At 53.6% G+C, this 25203-nt stretch overlaps 1 pseudogene; it reads left to right on the top strand.

Moving 5' to 3' along the window:
- Positions 1 to 25203, top strand: part of LOC124020810 — a 106035-nt pseudogene that overhangs the window by 42668 nt on the left and 38164 nt on the right.

Here is a 25203-nt window from a genome sequence, read left to right as displayed (position 1 = left end):
GGATCAGCCTGACAGTCTTCTGAACAGTCTATAGGCTAGTCCTTACTGAGGTACCTGGATCAGCCTGACAGTCTTCTGAACAGTCTATAGGCTAGTCCTTACTGAGGTACCTTGGATCAGCCTGACAGTCTATAGGCTAGTCCTTACTGAGGTACCTGGATCAGCCTGACAGTCTATAGGCTAGTCCTTACTGAGGTACCTGGATCAGCCTGACAGTCTACAGGCTAGTCCTTACTGAGGTACCTGGATCAGCCTGACAGTCTTCTGAACAGTCTATAGGCTAGTCCTTACTGAGGTACCTGGATCAGCCTGACAGTCTTCTGAACAGTCTATAGGCTAGTCCTTATTGAGGTACCTGGATCAGCCTGACAGTCTACAGGCTAGTCCTTACTGAGGTACCTTGGATCAGCCTGACAGTATATAGGCTGGTCCTTACTGAGGTACCTTGGATCAGCCTGACAGTCTATAGGCTAGTCCTTACTGAGGTACCTGGATCAGCCTGACAGTCTTCTGAACAGTCTATAGGCTAGTCCTTACTGAGGTACCTGGATCAGCCTGACGGTCTATAGGCTAGTCCTTACTGAGGTACCTGGATCAGCCTGACAGTCTTCTGAACAGTCTATAGGCTAGTCCTTACTGAGGTACCTGGATCAGCCTGACGGTCTATAGGCTAGTCCTTACTGAGGTACCTGGATCAGCCTGACAGTCTTCTGAACAGTCTATAGGCTAGTCCTTACTGAGGTACCTGGATCAGCCTGACGGTCTATAGGCTAGTCCTTACTGAGGTCAGCCTTGGTCTATCTAGTCCTTACTGAGGTACAGTCTATAGGCTAGTCCTTACTGAGGTACCTTGGATCAGCCTGACAGTCTATAGGCTAGTCCTTACTGAGGTACCTGGATCAGCCTGACAGTCTGCTGAACAGTCCATAGGCTAGTCCTTACTGAGGTACCTGGATCAGCCTGACAGTCTATAGGCTAGTCCTTACTGAGGTACCTGGATCAGCCTGACAGTCTATAGGCTAGTCCTTACTGAGGTACCTGGATCAGCCTGACAGTCTATAGGCTAGTCCTTACTGACCTCCCAGTATTTGGTAGGTATCTAGTGGTGGGGGGGGTTGGTAGGTATCTAGTGGGGGGATTGGTAGGTATCTAGTAGTGGTGGGGGGATTGGTAGGTATCTAGTGGTGGGGGGGTTGGTAGGTATCTAATGGTGGGGGGGTTGGTAGGTATCTAATGGTGGGGGGTGGTTGGTAGGTATCTAATGGTGGGGGGGGGTTGGTAGGTATCTAGTGGTGAGGGGGACTGGTAGGTATCTAGTGGTGGGGGGATTGGTAGGTATCTAGTGGTGAGGGGGACTGGTAGGTATCTAGTGGTGGGGGGATTGGTAGGTATCTAGTGGTGGGGGGATTGGTAGGTATTTAGTGGTGGGGGGATTGGTAGGTATCTGTGGGGTGATTGGTAGGTATCTAGTGGTGGGGTGATTGGTAGGTATCTAGTGGTGGGGGGATTGGTAGGTATCTAGTGGTGGGGGGTTTGGTAGGTATCTAGTGGTGGGGGGGGATTGGTAGGTATCTAGTGGTGGGGGGATTGGTAGGTATCTAGTGGTGGGGGGATTGGTAGGTATCTAGTGGTGGGGGGATTGGTAGGTATCTAGTGGTGGGGGGATTGGTAGGTATCTAGTGGTGGTGGGGGGATTGGTAGGTATCTAGTGGTGGTGGGGGGTTTGGTAGGTATCTAGTGGTGGGGGGATTGGTAGGTATCTAGTGGTGGGGGGTTGGTAGGTATCTAGTGGTGGGGGGGGTTGGTAGGTATCTAGTGGTGGTGGGGGGATTGGTAGGTATCTAGTGGTGGTGGGGGGATTGGTAGGTATCTAGTGGTGGTGGGGGGGATTGGTAGGTATCTGACCTGGGATACCAAGATGAACCCTGACTTGGGGACTAGTCTCTCTCTCTCTGTCTGAACCCTGACCTGGGGACCAGTCTCTCTCTCTGTCTGAACCCTGACCTGGGGACCAGTCTCTCTCTCTGTCTGAACCCTGACCTGGGGACCAGTCTCTCTCTCTCTGTCTGAACCCTGACCTGGGGACCAGTCTCTCTCTCTGTCTGAACCCTGACCTGGGGACCAGTCTCTCTCTCTGTCTGAACCCTGACCTGGGGACCAGTCTCTCTCTCTGTCTGAACCCTGACCTGGGGACCAGTCTCTCTCTCTGTCTGAATCCTGACCTGATCTAAGGTACTGAGATGACATGAGGCTGTACTGGAGCAGCCTGTCAGCTTCAGAGAACCCTGCATTCCTCTCAGTATTTACAGGCTAACTACTAGCCCTCCTTGGCCCAGTCCACAGTGGGTAAGGACTTGGGGCCAGGAGATTAACTCAGCGGTGTGTGTGTGTTCGTCTGCCAACACTACAGCTGGTAGAACCAATGAGTAGGTGCAGAGAGACCTCCCCTATACCCTCACCTGGTAGGTGCAGAGAGACCTCCCCTATACCCTCACCTGGTAGGTGCAGAGAGACCTCCCATATACCCTCACCTGGCCCCTCTCTCTCTCTGTCCTCCCCTATACCCTCACCTGGTAGGTGCAGAGAGACCTCCCTATACCCTCACCTGGTAGGTGCAGAGAGACCTCCCCTATACCCTCACCTGGTAGGTGCAGAGAGACCTCCCCTATACCCTCACCTGGTAGGTGCAGAGAGACCTCCCCTATACCCTCACCTGGTAGGTGCAGAGAGACCTCCCCTATACCCTCACCTGGTAGGTGCAGAGAGACCTCCCCTATACCCTCACCTGGTAGGTGCAGAGAGACCTCCCCTATACCTTCACCTGGTAGGTGCAGAGAGACCTCCCCTGGTAGGTGCAGAGAGACCTCCCCTATACCTTCACCTGGTAGGTGCAGAGAGACCCCCCCTATACCTTCACCTGGTAGGTGCAGAGAGAACTCCCCTATACCCTCACCTGGTAGGTGCAGAGAGACCTCCCCTATACCCTCACCTGGTAGGTGCAGAGAGACCTCCCCTATACCCTCACCTGATAGGTGCAGAGAGACCTCCCCTATACCCTCCCCTGGTAGGTGCAGAGAGACCTCCCCTATACTCTCCCCTGGTAGGTGCAGAGAGACCTCCCCTATACCCTCACCTGGTAGGTGCAGAGAGACCTCCCCTGGTAGGTGCAGAGAGACCTCCCCTATACCCTCCCCTGGTAGGTGCAGAGAGACCTCCCCTATACCCTCCCCTGGTAGGTGCAGAGAGACCTCCCCTATACCCTCACCTGGTAGGTGCAGAGAGACCTCCCCTATACCCTCCCCTGGTAGGTGCAGAGAGACCTCCCCTGGTAGGTGCAGAGAGACCTCCCCTATACCCTCCCCTGGTAGGTGCAGAGAGACCTCCCCTATACCCTCACCTGGTAGGTGCAGAGAGACCTCCCCTGGTAGGTGCAGAGAGGCCTCCCCTATACCCTCCCCTGGTAGGTGCAGAGAGACCTCCCCTATACCCTCCCCTGGTAGGTGCAGAGAGACCTCTCCTATACCCTCCCCTGGTAGGTGCAGAGAGACCTCCCCTGGTAGGTGCAGAGAGACCTCCCCTGGTAGGTGCAGAGAGACCTCCCCTGGTAGGTGCAGAGAGACCTCCCCTGGTAGGTGCAGAGAGACCTCCCCTGGTAGGTGCAGAGAGACCTCCCCTGGTAGGTGCAGAGAGACCTCCCCTGGTAGGTGCAGAGAGACCTCCCCTAGGTGCAGAGAGACCTCCCCTGGTAGGTGCAGAGAGACCTCCCCTGGTAGGTGCAGAGAGACCTCCCCTGGTAGGTGCAGAGAGACCTCCCTGGTAGGTGCAGAGAGATACCTCCCTGGTAGGTGCAGAGAGACCTCCCCTGGTAGGTGCAGAGAGACCTCCCTGGTAGGTGCAGAGAGACCTCCCTGGTAGGTGCAGAGAGACCTCCCCTGGTAGGTGCAGAGAGACCTCCCTGGTAGGTGCAGAGAGACCTCCCTGGTAGGTGCAGAGAGACCTCCCCTGGTAGGTGCAGAGAGACCTCCCCTGGTAGGTGCAGAGAGACCTCCCCTGGTAGGTGCAGAGAGACCTCCCCTGGTAGGTGCAGAGAGACCTCCCCTGGTAGGTGCAGAGAGACCTCCCCTGGTAGGTGCAGAGAGACCCCTGGTAGGTGCCCTCCCCTGGTAGGTGCAGAGAGACCTCCCTATACCCTCACCTGGTAGGTGCAGAGAGACCTCCCCTGGTAGGTGCAGAGAGACCTCCCTGGTAGGTGCAGAGAGACCTCCCTGGTAGGTGCAGAGAGACCTCCCCTGGTAGGTGCAGAGAGACCTCCCTGGTAGGTGCAGAGAGACCTCCCCTGGTAGGTGCAGAGAGACCTCCCTGGTAGGTGCAGAGAGACCTCCCTGGTAGGTGCAGAGAGACCTCCCCTGGTAGGTGCAGAGAGACCTCCCTGGTAGGTGCAGAGAGACCTCCCCTGGTAGGTGCAGAGAGACCTCCCCTGGTAGGTGCAGAGAGACCTCCCCTGGTAGGTGCAGAGAGACCTCCCTGGTAGGTGCAGAGAGACCTCCCTGGTAGGTGCAGAGAGACCTCCCTGGTAGGTGCAGAGAGACCTCCCTGGTAGGTGCAGAGAGACCTCCCCTGGTAGGTGCAGAGAGACCTCCCTGGTAGGTGCAGAGAGACCTCCCTGGTAGGTGCAGAGAGACCTCCCCTGGTAGGTGCAGAGAGACCTCCCTGGTAGGTGCAGAGAGACCTCCCCTGGTAGGTGCCTCCCCTGGTAGGTGCAGAGAGACCTCCCCTGGTAGGTGCAGAGAGACCTCCCTGGTAGGTGCAGAGAGACCTCCCTGGTAGGTGCAGAGAGACCTCTGGTAGGTGCAGAGAGACCTCCCTGGTAGGTGCAGAGAGACCTCCCTGGTAGGTGCAGAGAGACCTCCCTGGTAGGTGCAGAGAGACCTCCCCTGGTAGGTGCAGAGAGACCTCCCTGGTAGGTGCAGAGAGACCTCCCTGGTAGGTGCAGAGAGACCTCCCCTGGTAGGTGCAGAGACCTCCCTGGTAGGTGCCCTCCCCTGGTAGGTGCAGAGAGACCTCCCCTCCCTGGTAGGTGCAGAGAGACCTCCCTGGTAGGTGCAGAGAGACCTCCCCTGGTAGGTGCAGAGAGACCTCCCCTGGTAGGTGCAGAGAGACCTCCCTGGTAGGTGCAGAGAGACCTCCCCTGGTAGGTGCAGAGAGACCTCCCCTGGTAGGTGCAGAGAGACCTCCCCTGGTAGGTGCAGAGAGACCTCCCCTGGTAGGTGCAGAGAGACCTCCCCTGGTAGGACCTGCAGAGAGACCTCCCCTGGTAGGTGCAGAGAGACCTCCCTGGTAGGTGCAGAGAGACCTCCCCTGGTAGGTGCAGAGAGACCTCCCCTGGTAGGTGCAGAGAGACCTCCCCTGGTAGGTGCAGAGAGACCTCCCCTGGTAGGTGCAGAGAGACCTCCCTGGTAGGTGCAGAGAGACCTCCCTGGTAGGTGCAGAGAGACCTCCCTGGTAGGTGCAGAGAGACCTCCCCTGGTAGGTGCAGAGAGACCTCCCCTGGTAGGTGCAGAGAGACCTCCCCTGGTAGGTGCAGAGAGACCTCCCCTGGTAGGTGCAGAGAGACCTCCCCTGGTAGGTGCAGAGAGACCTCCCCTGGTAGGTGCAGAGAGACCTCCCCTGGTAGGTGCAGAGAGACCTCCCCTGGTAGGTGCAGAGAGACCTCCCCTGGTAGGTGCAGAGAGACCTCCCCTGGTAGGTGCAGAGAGACCTCCCCTGGTAGGTGCAGAGAGACCGTGTATTGAAGTTTCAGGTACTTGTATGGTTTCTTGGGTGGTTAAGATGCATTATTCCAACATGTGTGCCTAAGGATTTAGGTGGTTCTCTGCAGATCAGGTGGTAGAGCATGGTGCTTGTAATACCAGGAGAGTGGGTTTGATTCCAGGGACCACCCATATGTAAAAAAGAAAATGGATGCACGCATTATTACGTTGGATAAAAGTGTCTGCTAAATGGCGTAAATGATTATATTATATTTATTTTGTAGGGGACTTTGAACTTTCAAAACAATAAGCAGGTGTGAAGAGATTATGTTCCACCTGTGTTTTCTACCTGGCTGGAATGTAAACAGCATTCCTGACTCCTGGGGAGTGGCAGGGAGAGGGAGGCAGGTGGAATACAAAGGTGACTCCTCTGTCCTCCCCTATACCCTCACCTGGCCTCTCCCTCTCTCTGTCCTCCCCTATACCCTCACCTGGCCTCTCCCTCTCTCTCTGTCCTCCCCTATACCCTCACCTGGCCTCTCTCTCTCTCTCTCTTATACCCTCACCTGGCCTCTCCCTCTCTCTCTGTCCTCCCCTATACCCTCACCTGGCCTCTCCCTCTCTCTCTGTCCTCCCCTATACCCTCACCTGGCCTCTCCCTCTCCCTCTGTCCTCCCCTATACCCTCACCTGGCCTCTCCCTCTCTCTCTGTCCTCCCCTATACCCTCACCTGGCCTCTCTCTCTCTCTCTCTTATACCTTCACCTGGCCTCTCCCTCTCTCTGTCCTCCCCTATACCCTCACCTGGCCTCTCCCTCTCTCTCTGTCCTCCCCTATACCCTCACCTGGCCTCTCCCTCTGTCCTCCCCTATACCCTCACCTGGCCTCTCCCTCTCTCTCTGTCCTCCCCTATACCCTCACCTGGCCTCTCCATCTCTCTCTATCCTCCCCTATACCCTCACCTGGCCTCTCCCTCTCTCTCTGTCCTCCCCTATACCCTCACCTGGCCTCTCCCTCTCTCTCTGTCCTCCCCTATACCCTCACCTGGCCTCTCTCTGTCTCTCTATCCTCCCCTATACCCTCATCTGGCCTCTCCCTCTCCCTCTGTCCTCCCCTATACCCTCACCTGGCCTCTCCCTCTCCCTCTGTCCTCCCCTATACCCTCACCTGGCCTCTCTCTGTCTCTCTATCCTCCCCTATACCCTCATCTGGCCTCTCCCTCTCCCTCTGTCCTCCCCTATACCCTCACCTAGCCTCTCTCTGTCTCTCTATCCTCCCCTATACCCTCACCTGGCCTCTCCCTCTCTCTCTGTCCTCCCCTATACCCTCACCTGGCCTCTCTCTGTCTCTCTATCCTCCCCTATACCCTCACCTGCCCCCCCCTCTCTCTGTCCTCCCCTATACCCTCACCTGGCCTCTCTCTGTCTCTCTATCCTCCTCTATACCCTCATCTGGCCTCTCCCTCTCCTCTGTCCTCCCCTATACCCTCACCTGGCCTCTCCCTCTCTCTCTGTCCTCCCCTATACCCTCACCTGGCCTCTCTCTTTCCTCCCCTATACCCTCACCTGGCCTCTCCCTCTCTCTCTGTCCTCCCCTATACCCTCACCTGGCCTCTCCCTCTCTCTCTCTGTCCTCCCCTATACCCTCACCTGGCCTCTCCCTCTCTCTCTGTCCTCCCCTATACCCTCACCTGGCCTCTCCCTCTCTCTCTGTCCTCCCCTATACCCTCACCTGGCCTCTCTCTTTCCTCCCCTATACCCTCACCTGGCCTCTCCCTCTCTCTCTCTCTGTCCTCCCCTATACCCTCACCTGGCCTCTCCCTCTCTCTCTGTCCTCCCCTATACCCTCACCTGGCCTCTCCCTCTCTCTCTGTCCTCCCCTATACCCTCACCTGGCCTCTCCCTCTCTCTCTGTCCTCCCCTATACCCTCACCTGGCCTCTCCCTCTCTCTCTGTCCTCCCCTATACCCGCACCTGGCCTCTCTCTCTTTCCTCCCCTATACCCTCACCTGGCCTCTCCCTCTCTCTCTGTCCTCCCCTAAACCCTCACATGGCCTCTCTCTTTCCTCCCCTATACCCTCACCTGGCCTCTCTCTCTCTCTCTCTCTGTCCTCCCCTATACCCTCACCTGGGCTCTCTCTGTCCTCCCCTATACCCGCACCTGGCCTCTCCCTCTCTCTCTGTCCTCCCCTATACCCTCACCTGGCCTCTCCCTCTCTCTCTGTCCTCCCCTATACCCTCACCTGGCCTCTCCCTCTCTCTCTGTCCTCCCCTATACCCTCACCTGGCCTCTCCCTCTCTCTCTGTCCTCCCCTATACCCTCACCTGGCCTCTCCCTCTCTCTCTGTCCTCCCCTATACCCTCACCTGGCCCCTCCTCTCTCTCTGTCCTCCCCTATACCCGCACCTGGCCTCTCCCTCTCTCTCTGTCCTCCCCTATACCCTCACCTGGCCTCTCCCTCTCTCTCTGTCCTCCCCTATACCCGCACCTGGCCTCTCTCTCTTTCCTCCCCTATACCCTCACCTGGCCTCTCCTCTCTCTCTGTCCTCCCCTAAACCCTCACATGGCCTCTCTCTTTCCTCCCCTATACCCTCACCTGGCCTCTCTCTCTCTCTCTCTCTGTCCTCCCCTATACCCTCACCTGGGCTCTCTCTGTCCTCCCCTATACCCGCACCTGGCCTCTCCCTCTCTCTCTGTCCTCCTCTATACCCTCACCTGGCCTCTCCCTCTCTCTCTGTCCTCCCCTATACCCGCACCTGGCCTCTCTCTCTTTCCTCCCCTATACCCTCACCTGGCCTCTCCCTTTCTCTCTGTCCTCCCCTATACCCTCACCTTGCCTCTCTCTGTCCTCCCCTATACCCTCACCTGGCCTCTCCCCCTCTCTCTGTCCTCCCCTATACCCTCACCTTGCCTCTCTCTTTCCTCCCCTATACCCTCACCTGGCCTCTCTCTCTCTCTGTCCTCCTCTATACCCTCACCTGGCCTCTCTCTCTCTCTCTGTCCTCCCTCTCTACCTCACCTCTCTCTCTCTCTCTCTCTCTCTCTGTCCTCCCCTATACCCTCACCTGGCCTCTCTCTCTCTGTCCTCCCTCTCTCTCTCTCTCTCTCTCTCTCTCTCTCTCTCTCTCTCTCTCTCTCTCTCTCTCTCTCTCCTCCCCTATACCTCTCACCTGGCTCTCTCTTCTCTCTCTCTGTCCCCCCTATACCCTCACCTGGCCTCTCTCTCTCTCTGTCCTCCCTATACCCTCACCTGGCCTCTCTCTCTCTCTGTCCTCCCCTATACCCTCACCTGGCCTCTCTCTCTCTCTGTCCTCCCCTATACCCTCACCTGGCCTCTCCCTCTCTCTCTGTCCTCCCCTATACCCTCACCTGGCCTCTCTCTCTCTCTCTGTCCTCCCCTATACCCTCACCTGGCCTCTCTCTCTCTCTCTCTCTCTCTCGCTCTCTCTCTCTCCTCTCTCTCTCTCTCTCTCTCTCTCTCTCTCTCTTTCCTCTATACCCTCTCTCTCTCTCTCTCTCTCTCTTTCCTCCCCTATACCCTCACCTGGCCTCTCTCTCTCTCTTTCCTCCCCTATACCCTCACCTGGCCTCTCTCTCTCTCTGTCCTCCCCTATACCCTCACCTTGCCTCTCTCTTTCCTCCCCTATACCCTCACCTGGCCACTCTTTCTTTCTTTCTTTTTCTCTCTTTTTCTTCCCCCGTCTGTTGTCAGGTTTCAGTAGTTCTACGTTCCTCCTCTCTCCTAGCAGCAGGTAAAGAAGTGTACCGACCAGGCTGACTGGTTTGTCCAGGTTTATTTATGTGGAGTTACTCCCTGATAATAATCCACTGGTCTCTACTTTCTCTCTACTGTCTCTCTACTGCTCTTATTGTCTCTACTGCTCTTACTGTCTCTCTACTGTTATTACTGTCTCTCTACTGTTATTACTGTCTCTCTACTGTTATTACTGTCTATCTACTGTTATTACTGTCTCTCTACTGCTCTTATTGTCTCTCTACTGCTCTTATTGTCTCTCTACTGCTCTTATTGTCTCTCTACTGCTATTACTGTCTCTCTACTGCTATTACTGTCTCTCTACTGTTATTACTGTCTCTCTACTGTTATTACTGTCTCTCTACTGTTATTACTGTCTCTCTACTGTCTCTCTACTGTTATTACTGTCTCTCTACTGCTCTTACTGTCTCTCTACTGTTATTACTGTCTCTCTACTGTTATTACTGTCTCTCTACTGTTATTACTGTCTCTCTACTGTTATTACTGTCTCTCTACTGTTATTACTGTCTCTCTACTGTTATTACTGTCTCTCTACTGTCTCTCTACTGCTCTTACTGTCTCTCTACTGTTATTACTGTCTCTCTACTGTTATTACTGTCTCTCTACTGCTCTTACTGTCTCTCTACTGCTCTTACTGTCTCTCTACTGTTATTACTGTCTCTCTACTGTTATTACTGTCTCTCTACTGTTATTACTGTCTCTCTACTGTTATTACTGTCTCTCTACTGTTACTGTTATTACTGTCTCTCTACTGTTATTACTGTCTTTCTACTGTCTCTCTACTGCTCTTACTGTCTCTCTACTGTTATTACTGTCTCTCTACTGTTATTACTGTCTCTCTACTGTTATTACTGTCTCTCTACTGTTATTACTGTCTCTCTACTGTTATTACTGTCTCTCTACTGTCTCTCTACTGCTCTTACTGTCTCTCTACTGTTATTACTGTCTCTCTACTGTTATTACTGTCTCTCTACTGTTATTACTGTCTATCTACTGTTATTACTGTCTCTCTACTGCTCTTATTGTCTCTCTACTGCTCTTATTGTCTCTCTACTGCTCTTATTGTCTCTCTACTGCTATTACTGTCTCTCTACTGCTATTACTGTCTCTCTACTGTTATTACTGTCTCTCTACTGTTATTACTGTCTCTCTACTGTTATTACTGTCTCTCTACTGTCTCTCTACTGTTATTACTGTCTCTCTACTGCTCTTACTGTCTCTCTACTGTTATTACTGTCTCTCTACTGTTATTACTGTCTCTCTACTGTTATTACTGTCTCTCTACTGTTATTACTGTCTCTCTACTGTTATTACTGTCTCTCTACTGTCTCTACTGCTCTTACTGTCTCTCTACTGTTATTACTGTCTCTCTACTGTTATTACTGTCTCTCTACTGCTCTTACTGTCTCTCTACTGCTCTTACTGTCTCTCTACTGTTATTACTGTCTCTCTACTGTTATTACTGTCTCTCTACTGTTATTACTGTCTCTCTACTGTTATTACTGTCTCTCTACTGTTACTGTTATTACTGTCTCTCTACTGTTATTACTGTCTTTCTACTGTCTCTCTACTGCTCTTACTGTCTCTCTACTGTTATTACTGTCTCTCTACTGTTATTACTGTCTCTCTACTGTTATTACTGTCTCTCTACTGTTATTACTGTCTCTCTACTGTTATTACTGTCTCTCTACTGTCTCTCTACTGCTCTTACTGTCTCTCTACTGTTATTACTGTCTCTCTACTGTTATTACTGTCTCTCTACTGCTCTTACTGTCTCTCTACTGCTCTTACTGTCTCTCTACTGTTATTACTGTCTCTCTACTGTTATTACTGTCTCTCTACTGTTATTACTGTCTCTCTACTGTTATTACTGTCTCTCTACTGTTACTGTTATTACTGTCTCTCTACTGTTATTACTGTCTTTCTACTGTCTCTCTACTGCTCTTACTGTCTCTCTACTGTTATTACTGTCTCTCTACTGTTATTACTGTCTCTCTACTGTTATTACTGTCTCTCTACTGTCTCTCTACTCTTATTACTGTCTCTCTACTGCTCGTGCTGTCTCTCTACTGCTCGTGCTGTCTCTCTACTGCTCGTGCTGTCTCTCTACTGCTCGTGCTGTCTCTCTACTGCTCGTGCTGTCTCTCTACTGCTCGTGCTGTCTCTCTACTGCTCGTGCTGTCTCTCTACTGCTCGTGCTGTCTCTCTACTGTCTCTCTACTCTTATTACGGTCTCTCTGTCTCTCTACTGTTATTACTGTCTCTCTACTGTCTCTCTACTGTTATTACTTTCTCTCTACTGTCTCTACTCTTATTACTGTCTCTCTACTGTCTCTACTGTTATTACTGTCTCTCTACTGTCTCTGTTATTACTGTCTCTCTGTCTCTCTACTGTCTCTCTACTGTTATTACTGTCTTTCTACTGTCTCTCTACTGCTCTTACTGTCTCTCTACTGTTATTACTGTCTCTCTACTGTTATTACTGTCTCTCTACTGTCTCTCTACTGCTCTTACTGTCTCTCTACTGCTCTTACTGTCTCTCTACTGTTATTACTGTCTCTCTACTGTTATTACTGTCTCTCTACTGTCTCTCTACTGCTCTTACTGTCTCTCTACTGTTATTACTGTCTCTCTACTGTTATTACTGTCTCTCTACTGTTACTGTTATTACTGTCTCTCTACTGTTATTACTGTCTTTCTACTGTCTTTCTACTGTCTCTCTACTGCCTCTCTACTGTTATTACTGTCTCTACTGTTATTACTGTCTCTCTACTGTCTCTCTACTGTCTCTCTACTGCTCTTACTGTCTCTCTACTGTTATTACTGTCTCTCTACTGTTATTACTGTCTCTCTACTGTCTCTCTACTGCTCGTGCTGTCTCTCTACTGCTCGTGCTGTCTCTCTACTGCTCGTGCTGTCTCTCTACTGCTCGTGCTGTCTCTCTACTGCTCGTGCTGTCTCTCTACTGCTCGTGCTGTCTCTCTACTGCTCGTGCTGTCTCTCTACTGCTCGTGCTGTCTCTCTACTGCTCGTGCTGTCTCTCTACTGCTCGTGCTGTCTCTCTACTGCTTGTGCTGTCTCTCTACTGTCTCTCTACTCTTATTACTGTCTCTCTGTCTCTCTACTGTTATTACTGTCTCTCTACTGTCTCTCTACTGTTATTACTGTCTATCTACTGTCTCTACTGTTATTACTGTCTCTCTACTGTCTCTACTGTTATTACTGTCTCTCTACTGTCTCTCTACTCTTATTACTGTCTCTCTGTCTCTCTACTGTCTCTCTACTGTTATTACTGTCTTTCTACTGTCTCTCTACTGTTATTACTGTCTCTCTACTGTTATTACTGTCTCTCTACTGTCTCTCTACTGCTCTTACTGTCTCTCTACTGCTCTTACTGTCTCTCTACTGTTATTACTGTCTCTCTACTGTTATTACTGTCTCTCTACTGTTATTACTGTCTCTCTACTGTTATTACTGTCTCTCTACTGTTATTACTGTCTCTCTACTGTTATTACTGTCTCTCTACTGTTATTACTGTCTCTCTACTGTCTCTCTACTGCTCGTACTGTCTCTCTACTGCTCGTGCTGTCTCTCTACTGCTCGTGCTGTCTCTCTACTGCTCGTGCTGTCTCTCTACTGCTCGTGCTGTCTCTCTACTGCTCGTGCTGTCTCTCTACTGTCTCTCTACTGTTATTACTGTCTCTCTACTGTTAGTACTGTCTCTCTGTTCTTACTGCTCGTACTGTCTCTCTACTCTTATTACTGTCTCTCTACTGTCTCTCTACTCTTATTACTGTCTCTCTACTGTCTCTCTACTGTTATTACTGTCTCTCTACTGCTCGTACTGTCTCTCTGTTCTTACTGTCTATCTACTGTCTCTCTACTCTTATTACTGTCTCTCTACTGCTCGTACTGTCTCTCTGCTGCTCGTTCTGTCTCTCTACTGTCTCTCTACTCTTATTACTGTCTCTCTGTCTCTCTACTGTTATTACTGTCTCTCTACTGTCTCTCTACTGCTCGTACTGTCTCTCTACTGCTCGTACTGTCTCTCTACTGCTCGTACTGTCTCTCTACTGCTCGTACTGTCTCTCTACTGCTCGTACTCTCTCTGTTCTTACTGTTTATCTACTGTCTCTACTCTTATTACTGTCTCTCTACTGTCTCTCTACTGTTATTACTGTCTCTCTACCGTCTCTACTGTTATTACTGTCTCTCTACTGTCTCTCTACTCTTATTACTGTCTCTCTGTCTCTCTACTGTCTCTCTACTGTTATTACTGTCTCTCTACTGCTCGTACTGTCTCTCTGTTCTTACTGTCTATCTACTGTCTCTCTACTCTTATTACTGTCTCTCTGTCTCTCTACTGTTATTACTGTCTCTCTACTGTCTCTCTACTGTTATTACTGTCTCTCTACTGCTCGTACTGTCTCTCTACTGCTCGTACTGTCTCTCTACTGCTCGTACTGTCTCTCTACTGCTCGTACTGTCTCTCTACTGCTCGTACTCTCTCTGTTCTTACTGTTTATCTACTGTCTCTCTACTCTTATTACTGTCTCTCTACTGTCTCTCTACTGTTATTACTGTCTCTCTACCGTCTCTACTGTTATTACTGTCTCTCTACTGTCTCTATAGGGCCCTGGTGTAAAGTAGTGCACTATATAGTGAATAGGGTGCCATAGGGCCCTGGTCAAAAGTAGTGCACTATAATAGGGAACAGGGTACCATTTGAACCCCACTGTATCTAGTCTGACCTCAGCGGTCCTTCACTTCCTCTCTGGAAGAGGTCCTTCTCAAAAAACCCTGGAAATACATGGAATTAATGCCAAAATATAAAACGTGCAGCTTCAGGAGAATGGCTGTAGCTCCACCACACCACTCATTAGGGTCTAAGTGTTTCCATGTATTGGTGTGTGACTGTATATGAACTATGGTGATGAGCTGGATGAATCCTGTCCCCTGAGCCATCTAGGCCAATATCAGAGCCAGGTCAGGAAACCTCATCTAGCCGTGTCCCAAATGGCACACACACTATTGGCCCTGGTTAAAAGTAAAGCACTATATAGTGAATAGGGTGCCATAGGGCCCTGGTCAAAAGTAGTGCACTATATAGTGAATAGGGTGCCATCTGACATTAGGGACTCAGACTATGTCTCAACTGAGCAGTTCCCATAGACCTCGCCTTGTCTCCAGTCAGTCCTCTGTCTCCATTCAGTCCTCTGTCTCCAGTCAGTCCTCTGTCTCCAGTCAGTCCTCTGTCTCCAGTCAGTCCTCTGTCTCCAGTCAGTCCTCTGTCTCCAGTCAGTCAGCCCTCTGTCTCCAGTCAGTCAGCCCTCTGTCTCCAGTCAGTCAGCCCTCTGTCTCCAGTCGGTCAGCCCTCTGTCTCCAGTCGGTCAGCCCTCTGTCTCCAGTCGGTCAGCCCTCTGTCTCCAGTCGGTCAGCCCTCTGTCTCCAGTCGGTCAGCCCTCTGTCTCCAGTCGGTCAGCCCTCTGTCTCCAGTCGGTCAGCCCTCTGTCTCCAGTCGGTCAGCCCTCTGTCTCCAGTCAGTCAGCCCTCTGTCTCCAGTCAGTCAGCCCTCTGTCTCCAGTCAGTCAGCCCTCTGTCTCCAGTCAGTCAGCCCTCTGTCTCCAGTCAGTCAGCCCTCTGTCTCCAGTCAGTCAGCCCTCTGTCTCCAGTCGGTCAGTCCTCTGTCTCCAGTCGGTCCGCCCTCTGTCTCCAGTCGGTCCTCTGTCTCCAGTCGGTCCGCCCTCTGTCTCCAGTCAGTCAGCCCTCTGTCTCCAGTCAGTCAGCCCTCTGTCTCCAGTCGGTCCGCCCTCTGTCTCCAGTCAGTCAGCCCTCTGTCTCCAGTCAGTCAGTCCTCTGTCTCCAGTCGGTCCGCCCTCTGTCTCCAGTCGGTCCTCTGTCTCCAGTCGGTCCGCCCTCTGTCTCCAGTCGGTCCGCCCTCTGTCTCCAGTCGGTCCGCCCTCTGTCTCCAGTCGGTCAGCCCTCTGTCTCCAGTCAGTCAGCCCTCTGTCTCCGGTCAGCCCTCTGTCTCCGGTCAGCCCTCTGTCTCCGGTCAGCCCTCTGTCTCCAGTCAGCCCTCTGTCTCCAGTCAGCCCTCTGTCTCCAGTCAGCCCTCTGTCTCCAGTCAGCCCTCTGTCTCCAGTCGGTCCGCCCTCTGTCTCCAGTCAGCCCTCTGTCTCCAGTCAGCCAGCCCTCTGTCTCCAGTCAGTCAGCCCTCTGTCTCCAGTCAGTCAGTCCTCTGTCTCCAGTCAGTCAGTCCTCTGTCTCCAGTCGGTCCGCCCTCTGTCTCCAGTCAGTCGGTCAGCCCTCTGTCTCCAGTCGGTCAGCCCTCTGTCTCCAGTCGGTCCTCTGTCTCCAGTCGGTCCGCCCTCTGTCTCCAGTCGGTCCTCTGTCTCCAGTCAGTCGGTCAGTCCTCTGTCTCCAGTCAGCCCTCTGTCTCCAGTCAGCCCTCTGTCTCCAGTCGGTCCGCCCTCTGTCTCCAGTCAGCCCTCTGTCTCCAGTCAGCCAGCCCTCTGTCTCCAGTCAGTCAGCCCTCTGTCTCCAGTCAGTCAGCCCTCTGTCTCCAGTCAGTCAGTCCTCTGTCTCCAGTCGGTCCGCCCTCTGTCTCCAGTCGGTCCGCCCTCTGTCTCCAGTCGGTCCTCTGTCTCCAGTCAGTCGGTCAGCCCTCTGTCTCCAGTCAGTCCTCTGTCTCCAGTCAGTCGGTCAGCCCTCTGTCTCCAGTCAGCCCTCTGTCTCCGGTCAGCCCTCTGTCTCCAGTCAGCCCTCTGTCTCCAGTCAGCCCTCTGTCTCCAGTCAGCCCTCTGTCTCCAGTCAGCCCTCTGTCTCCAGTCGGTCCGCCCTCTGTCTCCAGTCGGTCCGCCCTCTGTCTCCAGTCGGCCAGCCCTCTGTCTCCAGTCGGCCAGCCCTCTGTCTCCAGTCGGTCAGCCCTCTGTCTCCAGTCGGTCAGCCCTCTGTCTCCAGTCGGTCAGCCCTCTGTCTCCAGTCGGTCAGCCCTCTGTCTCCAGTCGGTCAGCCCTCTGTCTCCAGTCGGTCAGCCCTCTGTCTCCAGTCGGTCAGCCCTCTGTCTCCAGTCGGTCAGCCCTCTGTCTCCAGTCAGCCCTCTGTCTCCAGTCAGCCCTCTGTCTCCAGTCAGTCAGCCCTCTGTCTCCAGTCGGTCAGCCCTCTGTCTCCAGTCGGTCAGCCCTCTGTCTCCAGTCGGTCAGCCCTCTGTCTCCAGTCAGTCAGCCCTCTGTCTCCAGTCAGTCAGCCCTCTGTCTCCAGTCAGTCAGCCCTCTGTCTCCAGTCAGTCAGCCCTCTGTCTCCAGTCAGTCAGCCCTCTGTCTCCAGTCAGTCAGCCCTCTGTCTCCAGTCGGCCCTCTGTCTCCAGTCGGCCAGTCCTCTGTCTCCAGTCGGCCAGTCCTCTGTCTCCAGTCGGCCAGTCCTCTGTCTCCAGTCGGCCAGTCCTCTGTCTCCAGTCAGTCCTCTGTCTCCAGTCAGCCCTCTGTCTCCAGTCAGCCCTCTGTCTCCAGTCGGTCCGTCCTCTGTCTCCAGTCGGTCAGCCCTCTGTCTCCAGTCGGTCCGCCCTCTGTCGGCCAGTCCTTTGTCTCCAGTCAGTCGGCCAGTCCTCTGTCTCCAGTCAGTCGGCCAGTCCTCTGTCTCCAGTCAGTCGGCCAGTCCTCTGTCTCCAGTCAGTCGGCCAGTCCTCTGTCTCCAGTCAGTCGGCCAGTCCTCTGTCTCCAGTCAGTCGGCCAGTCCTCTGTCTCCAGTCGGTCAGCCCTCTGTCTCCAGTCGGTCAGCCCTCTGTCTCCAGTCGGTCAGCCCTCTGTCTCCAGTCGGTCAGCCCTCTGTCTCCAGTCGGTCAGCCCTCTGTCTCCAGTCGGCCAGCCCTCTGTCTCCAGTCGGCCAGTCCTCTGTCTCCAGTCAGTCCTCTGTCTCCAGTCAGTCCTCTGTCTCCAGTCAGCCCTCTGTCTCCAGTCGGCCAGTCCTCTGTCTCCAGTCGGTCCGCCCTCTGTCGCCAGTCCTCTGTCTCCAGTCAGTCGGCCAGTCCTCTGTCTCCAGTCAGTCGGCCAGTCCTCTGTCTCCAGTCAGTCGGCCAGTCCTCTGTCTCCAGTCAGTCGGCCAGTCCTCTGTCTCCAGTCAGTCGGCCAGTCCTCTGTCTCCAGTCAGTCGGCCAGTCCTCTGTCTCCAGTCAGTCGGCCAGTCCTCTGTCTCCAGTCAGTCGGCCAGTCCTCTGTCTCCAGTCAGTCGGCCAGTCCTCTGTCTCCAGTCAGTCGGCCAGTCCTCTGTCTCCAGTCAGTCGGCCAGTCCTCTGTCTCCAGTCAGTCGGTCAGTCCTCTGTCTCCAGTCAGTCCTCTGTCTCCAGTCAGTCCTCTGTCTCCAGTCAGTCCTCTGTCTCCAGTCAGTCCTCTGTCTCCAGTCAGTCGGTCAGTCCTCTGTCTCCAGTCAGTCGGTCAGTCCTCTGTCTCCAGTCAGTCGGCCAGTCCTCTGTCTCCAGTCAGTCGGCCAGTCCTCTGTCTCCAGTCAGTCGGCCAGTCCTCTGTCTCCAGTCAGTCGGCCAGTCCTCTGTCTCCAGTCAGTCGGCCAGTCCTCTGTCTCCAGTCAGTCGGTCCGTCCTCTGTCTCCAGTCAGTCGGTCCGTCCTCTGTCTCCAGTCAGTCGGTCCGTCCTCTGTCTCCAGTCAGTCGGTCCGTCCTCTGTCTCCAGTCAGTCGGTCCGTCCTCTGTCTCCAGTCAGTCGGTCCGTCCTCTGTCTCCTGTCAGTCGGTCCGTCCTCTGTCTCCTGTCAGTCGGTCCGTCCTCTGTCTCCTGTCGGTCAGCCCTCTGTCTCCAGTCGGTCAGCCCTCTGTCTCCAGTCGGTCAGCCCTCTGTCTCCAGTCGGTCCGCCCTCTGTCTCCAGTCGGTCCGCCCTCTGTCTCCAGTCAGTCGGTCCGTCCTCTGTCTCCAGTCGGTCCGTCCTCTGTCTCCAGTCAGTCGGTCCGTCCTCTGTCTCCAGTCAGTCGGTCAGCCCTCTGTCTCCAGTCGGTCAGCCCTCTGTCTCCAGTCGGTCAGCCCTCTGTCTCCAGTCGGTCAGCCCTCTGTCTCCAGTCAGTCGGCCAGTCCTCTGTCTCCAGTCGGCCAGTCCTCTGTCTCCAGTCGGTCCGCCCTCTGTCTCCAGTCGGTCAGCCCTCTGTCTCCAGTCAGTCCTCTGTCTCCAGTCGGTCCCCTCTGTCTCCAGTCGGTCAGCCCTCTGTCTCCAGTCGGCCAGTCCTCTGTCTCCAGTCAGTCCTCTGTCTCCAGTCGGCCAGTCCTCTGTCTCCAGTCAGTCCTCTGTCTCCAGTCAGCCCTCTGTCTCCAGTCGGCCAGTCCTCTGTCTCCAGTCGGTCCGCCCTCTGTCGCCAGTCCTCTGTCTCCAGTCAGTCGGCCAGTCCTCTGTCTCCAGTCAGTCGGCCAGTCCTCTGTCTCCAGTCAGTCGGCCAGTCCTCTGTCTCCAGTCAGTCGGCCAGTCCTCTGTCTCCAGTCAGTCGGTCAGTCCTCTGTCTCCAGTCAGTCCTCTGTCTCCAGTCAGTCCTCTGTCTCCAGTCAGTCCTCTGTCTCCAGTCAGTCCTCTGTCTCCAGTCAGTCCAGTCCTCTGTCTCCAGTCAGTCGGTCAGTCCTCTGTCTCCAGTCAGTCGGTCAGTCCTCTGTCTCCAGTCAGTCGGTCAGTCCTCTGTCTCCAGTCAGTCGGCCAGTCCTCTGTCTCCAGTCAGTCGGTCAGTCCTCTGTCTCCAGTCAGTCTCCTCTGTCTCCAGTCGGGCCAGTCCTCTGTCCTCTCGTCCTCTGTCTCCAGTCAGTCGGCCAGTCCTCTGTCTCCAGTCAGTCGGCCAGTCCTCTGTCTCCAGTCAGTCGGTCAGTCCTCTGTCTCCAGTCAGTCAGCCCTCTGTCTCCAGTCGGTCCGTCCTCTGTCTCCAGTCAGTCGGCCAGTCCTCTGTCTCCAGTCAGTCAGCAGTCAGTCGCCGTCCTCTGTCTCCAGTCAGTCAGTCTCCTCTGTCTCCAGTCAGTCGGTCCGTCCTCTGTCTCCAGTCAGTCCCGCCCTCTGTCTGTCTCCAGTCAGTCGGTCTCTGTCTCCAGTCAGTCGGTCCGTCCTCTGTCTCCAGTCAGTCGGTCCGTCCTCTGTCTCCAGTCAGTCGGTCAGCCCTCTGTCTCCAGTCAGTCAGCCCTCTGTCTCCAGTCAGTCAGCCCTCTGTCTCCAGTCAGTCAGCCTCTGTCTCCAGTCAGTCAGCCCTCTGTCTCCAGTCAGGTCTCCAGTCAGTCCCTCTGTCTCCAGTCAGTCAGCCCTCCTGTCTCCAGTCAGTCAGCCCTCTGTCTCCAGTCAGTCAGCCCTCTGTCTCCAGTCAGCCCTCTGTCTCCAGTCCAGCCTCTGTCTCCAGTCAGTCAGCCCTCTGTCTCCAGTCAGGTCAGGTCTCCAGTCCTCTGTCTCCAGTCAGTCCGTCCTCTGTCTCCAGTCAGTCAGTCCTCTGTCTCCAGTCGGTCAGCCCTCTGTCTCCAGTCGGTCAGCCCTCTGTCTCCAGTCGGTCAGTCCTCTGTCTCCAGTCGGTCCGTCCTCTGTCTCCAGTCAGTCGGTCCAGTCCTCTGTCTCCAGTCAGTCTGGTCCAGTCCTCTGTCTCCAGTCAGTCTCCAGGCCGTCCTCTGTCTCCAGTCAGTCGGCCAGTCCTCTGTCTCCAGTCAGTCGGTCCGTCCTCTGTCTCCAGTCAGTCTCCAGTCAGTCCTCTGTCTCCAGTCAGTCCTCTGTCTCCAGTCAGTCCTCTGTCTCCAGTCAGTCCTCTGTCTCCAGTCAGTCCTCTGTCTCCAGTCAGTCAGCCCTCTGTCTCCAGTCAGTCCTCTGTCTCCAGTCAGCCCTCTGTCTCCAGTCAGTCCCCTCTGTCTCCAGTCAGTCAGTCCTCTGTCTCCAGTCGGTCAGCCCTCTGTCTCCAGTCGGTCAGCCCTCTGTCTCCAGTCGGTCAGCCCTCTGTCTCCAGTCGGTCAGCCCTCTGTCTCCAGTCGGTCAGCCCTCTGTCTCCAGTCGGTCAGCCCTCTGTCTCCAGTCGGTCAGTCCTCTGTCTGTCGGTCCTCTGTCTCCAGTCGGTCCGTCCTCTGTCTCCAGTCAGTCGTCCCAGTCCTCTGTCTCCAGTCAGTCGGCCAGTCCTCTGTCTCCAGTCAGTCGGCCAGTCCTCTGTCTCCAGTCAGTCGGCCAGTCTGTCCCAGTCAGTCCTCTGTCTCCAGTCAGTCCTCTGTCTCCAGTCAGTCCTCTGTCTCCAGTCAGTCCTCTGTCTCCAGTCAGTCCTCTGTCTCCAGTCAGTCCTCTGTCTCCAGTCAGTCCTCTGTCTCCAGTCAGTCCTCTGTCTCCAGTCAGTCCTCTGTCTCCAGTCAGTCCTCTGTCCGTCAGTCCTCTGTCTCCAGTCAGTCCTCTGTCTCCAGTCAGTCCTCTGTCTCCAGTCAGTCGGTCTCCAGTCAGTCCTCTGTCTCCAGTCAGTCCTCTGTCTCCAGTCGGTCTCCAGTCAGTCCTCTGTCTCCAGTCAGTCCTCTGTCTCCAGTCAGTCCTCTGTCTCCAGTCAGTCCTCTGTCTCCAGTCAGTCCTCTGTCTCCAGTCAGTCCTCTGTCTCCAGTCTGTCTCTGTCTCCAGTCAGTCCTCTGTCTCTGTCAGTCAGTCTGTCCTCTGTCTCCAGTCAGTCTCCTCTGTCTCCAGTCTGTCCTCTGTCTCCAGTCAGTCCTCTGTCTCCAGTCAGTCCTCTGTCTCCAGTCAGTCCTCTGTCTCCAGTCTGTCCTCTGTCTCCAGTCTGTCCTCTGTCTCCAGTCAGTCCTCTGTCTCCAGTCAGTCCTCTGTCTCCAGTCAGTCCTCTGTCTCCAGTCAGTCCTCTGTCTCCAGTCAGTCCTCTGTCTCCAGTCAGTCCTCTGTCTCCAGTCAGTCCTCTGTCTCCAGTCAGTCCTCTGTCTCCAGTCAGTCCTCTGTCTCCAGTCTGTCCTCTGTCTCCAGTCTGTCCTCTGTCTCCAGTCAGTCCTCTGTCTCCAGTCAGTCAGTCTGTCCTCTGTCTCCAGTCAGTCGGCCAGTCCTCTGTCTCCAGTCTGTCCTCTGTCTCCAGTCAGTCCTCTGTCTCCAGTCAGTCCTCTGTCTCCAGTCAGTCCTCTGTCTCCAGTCTGTCCTCTGTCTCCAGTCTGTCCTCTGTCTCCAGTCAGTCCTCTGTCTCCAGTCTGTCCTCTGTCTCCAGTCAGTCAGTCTGTCCTCTGTCTCCAGTCAGTCGGCCAGTCCTCTGTCTCCAGTCTGTCCTCTGTCTCCAGTCTGTCCTCTGTCTCCAGTCTGTCCTCTGTCTCCAGTCTGTCCTCTGTCTCCAGTCAGTCAGTCTGTCCTCTGTCTCCAGTCAGTCAGTCTGTCCTCTGTCTCCAGTCAGTCCCGGTGGTACAGCCTCCCGGGAGATAGTGGCAGGGGTGTAAACAACATATAATAATTTAGCTCAGTCCTCCTGTCTGACAGCTCAGTCCTCCTGTCTGACAGCTCAGTCCTCCTGTCTGACAGCTCAGTCCTCCTGTCTGACAGCTCAGTCCTCCTGTCTGACAGCTCAGTCCTCCTGTCTGACAGCTCAGTCCTCCTGTCTGACAGCTCAGTCCTCCTGTCTGACAGCTCAGTCCTCCTGTCTGACAGCTCAGTCCTCCTGTCTGTCAGCTCAGTCCTCCTGTCTGACAGCTCAGTCCTCCTGTCTGACAGCTGTCCTCCTGTCTGTCAGCTCAGTCCTCCTGTCTGACAGCTCAGTCCTCCTGTCTGACAGCTCAGTCCTCCTGTCTGACAGCTCAGTCCTCCTGTCTGACAGCTCAGTTCTCCTGTCTGACAGCTCAGTCCTCCTGTCTGACAGCTCAGTCCTCCTGTCTGACAGCTCAGTCCTCCTGTCTGACAGCTCAGTCCTCCTGTCTGACAGCTCAGTCCTCCTGTCTGACAGCTCAGTCCTCCTGTCTGACAGCTCAGTCCTCCTGTCTGACAGCTCAGTCCTCCTGTCTGACAGCTCAGTCCTCCTGTCTGACAGCTCAGTCCTCCTGTCTGACAGCTCAGTCCTCCTGTCTGTCAGCTCAGTCCTCCTGTCTGTGACCTCCTGCTGTCAGCTCAGTCCTCCTGTCTGTCAGCTCAGTCCTCCTGTCTGTCAGCTCAGTCCTCCTGTCTGTCAGCTCAGTCCTCCTGTCTGTCAGCTCAGTCCTCCTGTCTGTCAGCTCAGTCCTCCTGTCTGTCAGCTCAGTCCTCCTGTCTGTCAGCTCAGTCCTCCTGTCTGTCAGCTCAGTCCTCCTGTCTGTCAGCTCAGTCCTCCTGTCTGTCAAAGTTTGTACCTCAAACGTTTTTTCTTCAGTTTTGTATTGTGAACACTAACATGCCTTTCCTTTTCTCTTCCCGTTTCCAGGGCGACCTCCAACAACAAAGTGTGTGATATGGTCGTTCTGGAGCTGAGCTATATCAACTCTAACCTGCAGCTGCTCATGGAACAACTGGAGGGACTCAACAGCTCCGTGGAGGTCTACCAGAACAGCCAGTGAGTAAACGACTCCCCTTTAAACCTGCTCCCCTTTAAACGACTCCCCTTTAAACGACTCCCCTTTAAACCTGCTCCCCTTTAAACCTGCTCCCCTTTAAACCTGCTCCCCTTTAAACCTGCTCCCCTTTAAACCTGCTCCCTTTAAACCTGCTTTTAAACCCCCTTTAAACGGCTCCCCTTTAAACTGCTCCCCCTTTAAACGGCTCCCCTTTAAACGGCTCCCCTTAAACGGCTCCCTTTAAACGGCTCCCCTTGCTGCTCCCTTTAAGCGGCTCCCCTTTGCGGCTCCTTGCGGCTCCCCTTTAAGCGGCTCCCCTTAAACGGCTCCCCTTATGCGGCTCCCCTTTATACGGCTCCCCTTTATACGGCTCCCCTTTATACGGCTCCCTTTATGCGGCTCCTTTATACGGCTCCCCTTTAAACGGCTCCCCTTTAAACAGCAGCCTTTCTACTCTTTACCCCCAACCAGCCTACCTGTCATGCTACGGCGCCCCCTTTAAACAGCACCCTAAATAAAACACCAGCAACCAAAACACACTACAGTCAACTGGGCCTTTAAATAAAACACCAGCAACCTAAACGCACTACAGTCAACTAAATAAAACACCAGCAACCTCAACTGTCAACTGGGCCTTTAAATAAAACACCAGCAACCTAAACACACTACAGTCAACTGGGCCTTTAAATAAATAAAACACCAGTCAACCTAAACAAAACACCAGCAACCTAAACACACTACTCAACTGGGCCTTTAAATAAAACACTGTCAACTGGGCCTTTAAATAAAACACTGAACCTAAACACACTACAGTCAACTGGGCCTTTAAATAAAACACTGAACCTAAACACACTACAGTCAACTGGGCCTTTAAATAAAACACTGAACCTAAACACACTACAGTCAACTGGGCCTTTAAATGAAAAACACCTACAGTCAACTGGGCCTTTAAATAAAACACTGAACCTAAACACACTACAGTCAACTGGGCCTTTAAATAAAACACTGAACCTAAACACACTACAGTCAACTGGGCCTTTAAATAAAACACTGAACCTAAACAGTCAACTGGGCCTTTAAATAAAACACTGAACCTAAACACACTACAGTCAACTGGGCCTTTAAATAAAACACTGAACCTAAACACACTACAGTCAACTGGGCCTTTAAATAAAACACTGAACCTAAACACACTACAGTCAAAACACTGAACCTAAACACACTACAGTCAACTGGGCCTTTAAATAAAACACTGAACCTAAACACACTACAGTCAACTGGGCCTTTAAATAAAACACCAGCAACCTAAACACACTACAGTCAACTGGGCCTTTAAATAAAACACTGAAACCTAAACACACTACAGTCAACTGGGCCTTTAAATAAAACACTGAACCTAAACACACTACAGTCAACTGGGCCTTTAAATAAAACACTGAACCTAAACACACTACAGTCAACTGGGCCTTTAAATAAAACACTGTGAACCTAAATGTGCACATGTCTGTGGAATGCGGAGGGCTTTGATTAGTCTGACGGGCACCACAGCAGCTCCGAGGCTTCACATCAAAACAAAGAGCTGGTGAGAGAGCGAGAGCAACAGAGCGAGGAAAAGAAACCGGCCTGTCTGGTTGAGAACAGAACCAAAGATTATGGATGAGGAACCAGTGAGCTCCCAAGAGTTCCACCCACTCATCTGTCTGATGAGGAAGTTAGCGTCTTCAGTCAGCAGCTCACAGTTGAGATGTTTTTGTTTTCGTGTGTCTCACCATCTAGATGGGTACAGCTTGTATACACCATTGCAAATGCTCCACGTTCAACCAAGTTATTGCTGGAAATAGCCCTTTTTCAACGCTCGCAGAATATAACAAACACCCAACATTGAACTTAGTTGGTGCTTCCTGCTTTAGTTTTTGCTTGTAAGCAGGAATCAGGAAGACAGAATTGTGGTCCGATTTGCCAAATGGAGGCTTTGTACGTGTCTCTCTCTGTGTGGAGTAAAGGTGGTCTAGAGTTGGGGGTTTTCCCCTCTGGTTGCACATTTTAACATGCTGGTAGAAATTGGGTCAAATGGATTTGTTTCCCTGCATTAAAGTCCCCGGCCACTAGGGGAGCAGCCTCTGGATGAGCTTTTTCCTGCTTGCTTTATTGCCTTATTCAGCTCATTGAGTGCGGTTTATTCCCAGCATCGGTTTGTGGT

This window comes from Oncorhynchus gorbuscha, unplaced genomic scaffold (assembly GCF_021184085.1).
Source record: "Oncorhynchus gorbuscha isolate QuinsamMale2020 ecotype Even-year unplaced genomic scaffold, OgorEven_v1.0 Un_scaffold_922, whole genome shotgun sequence".
NCBI lineage: Eukaryota > Metazoa > Chordata > Actinopteri > Salmoniformes > Salmonidae > Oncorhynchus > Oncorhynchus gorbuscha.
Note: the sequence above shows the minus strand (reverse complement) of the source record. Positions and strands in the feature narration are given on the sequence as shown.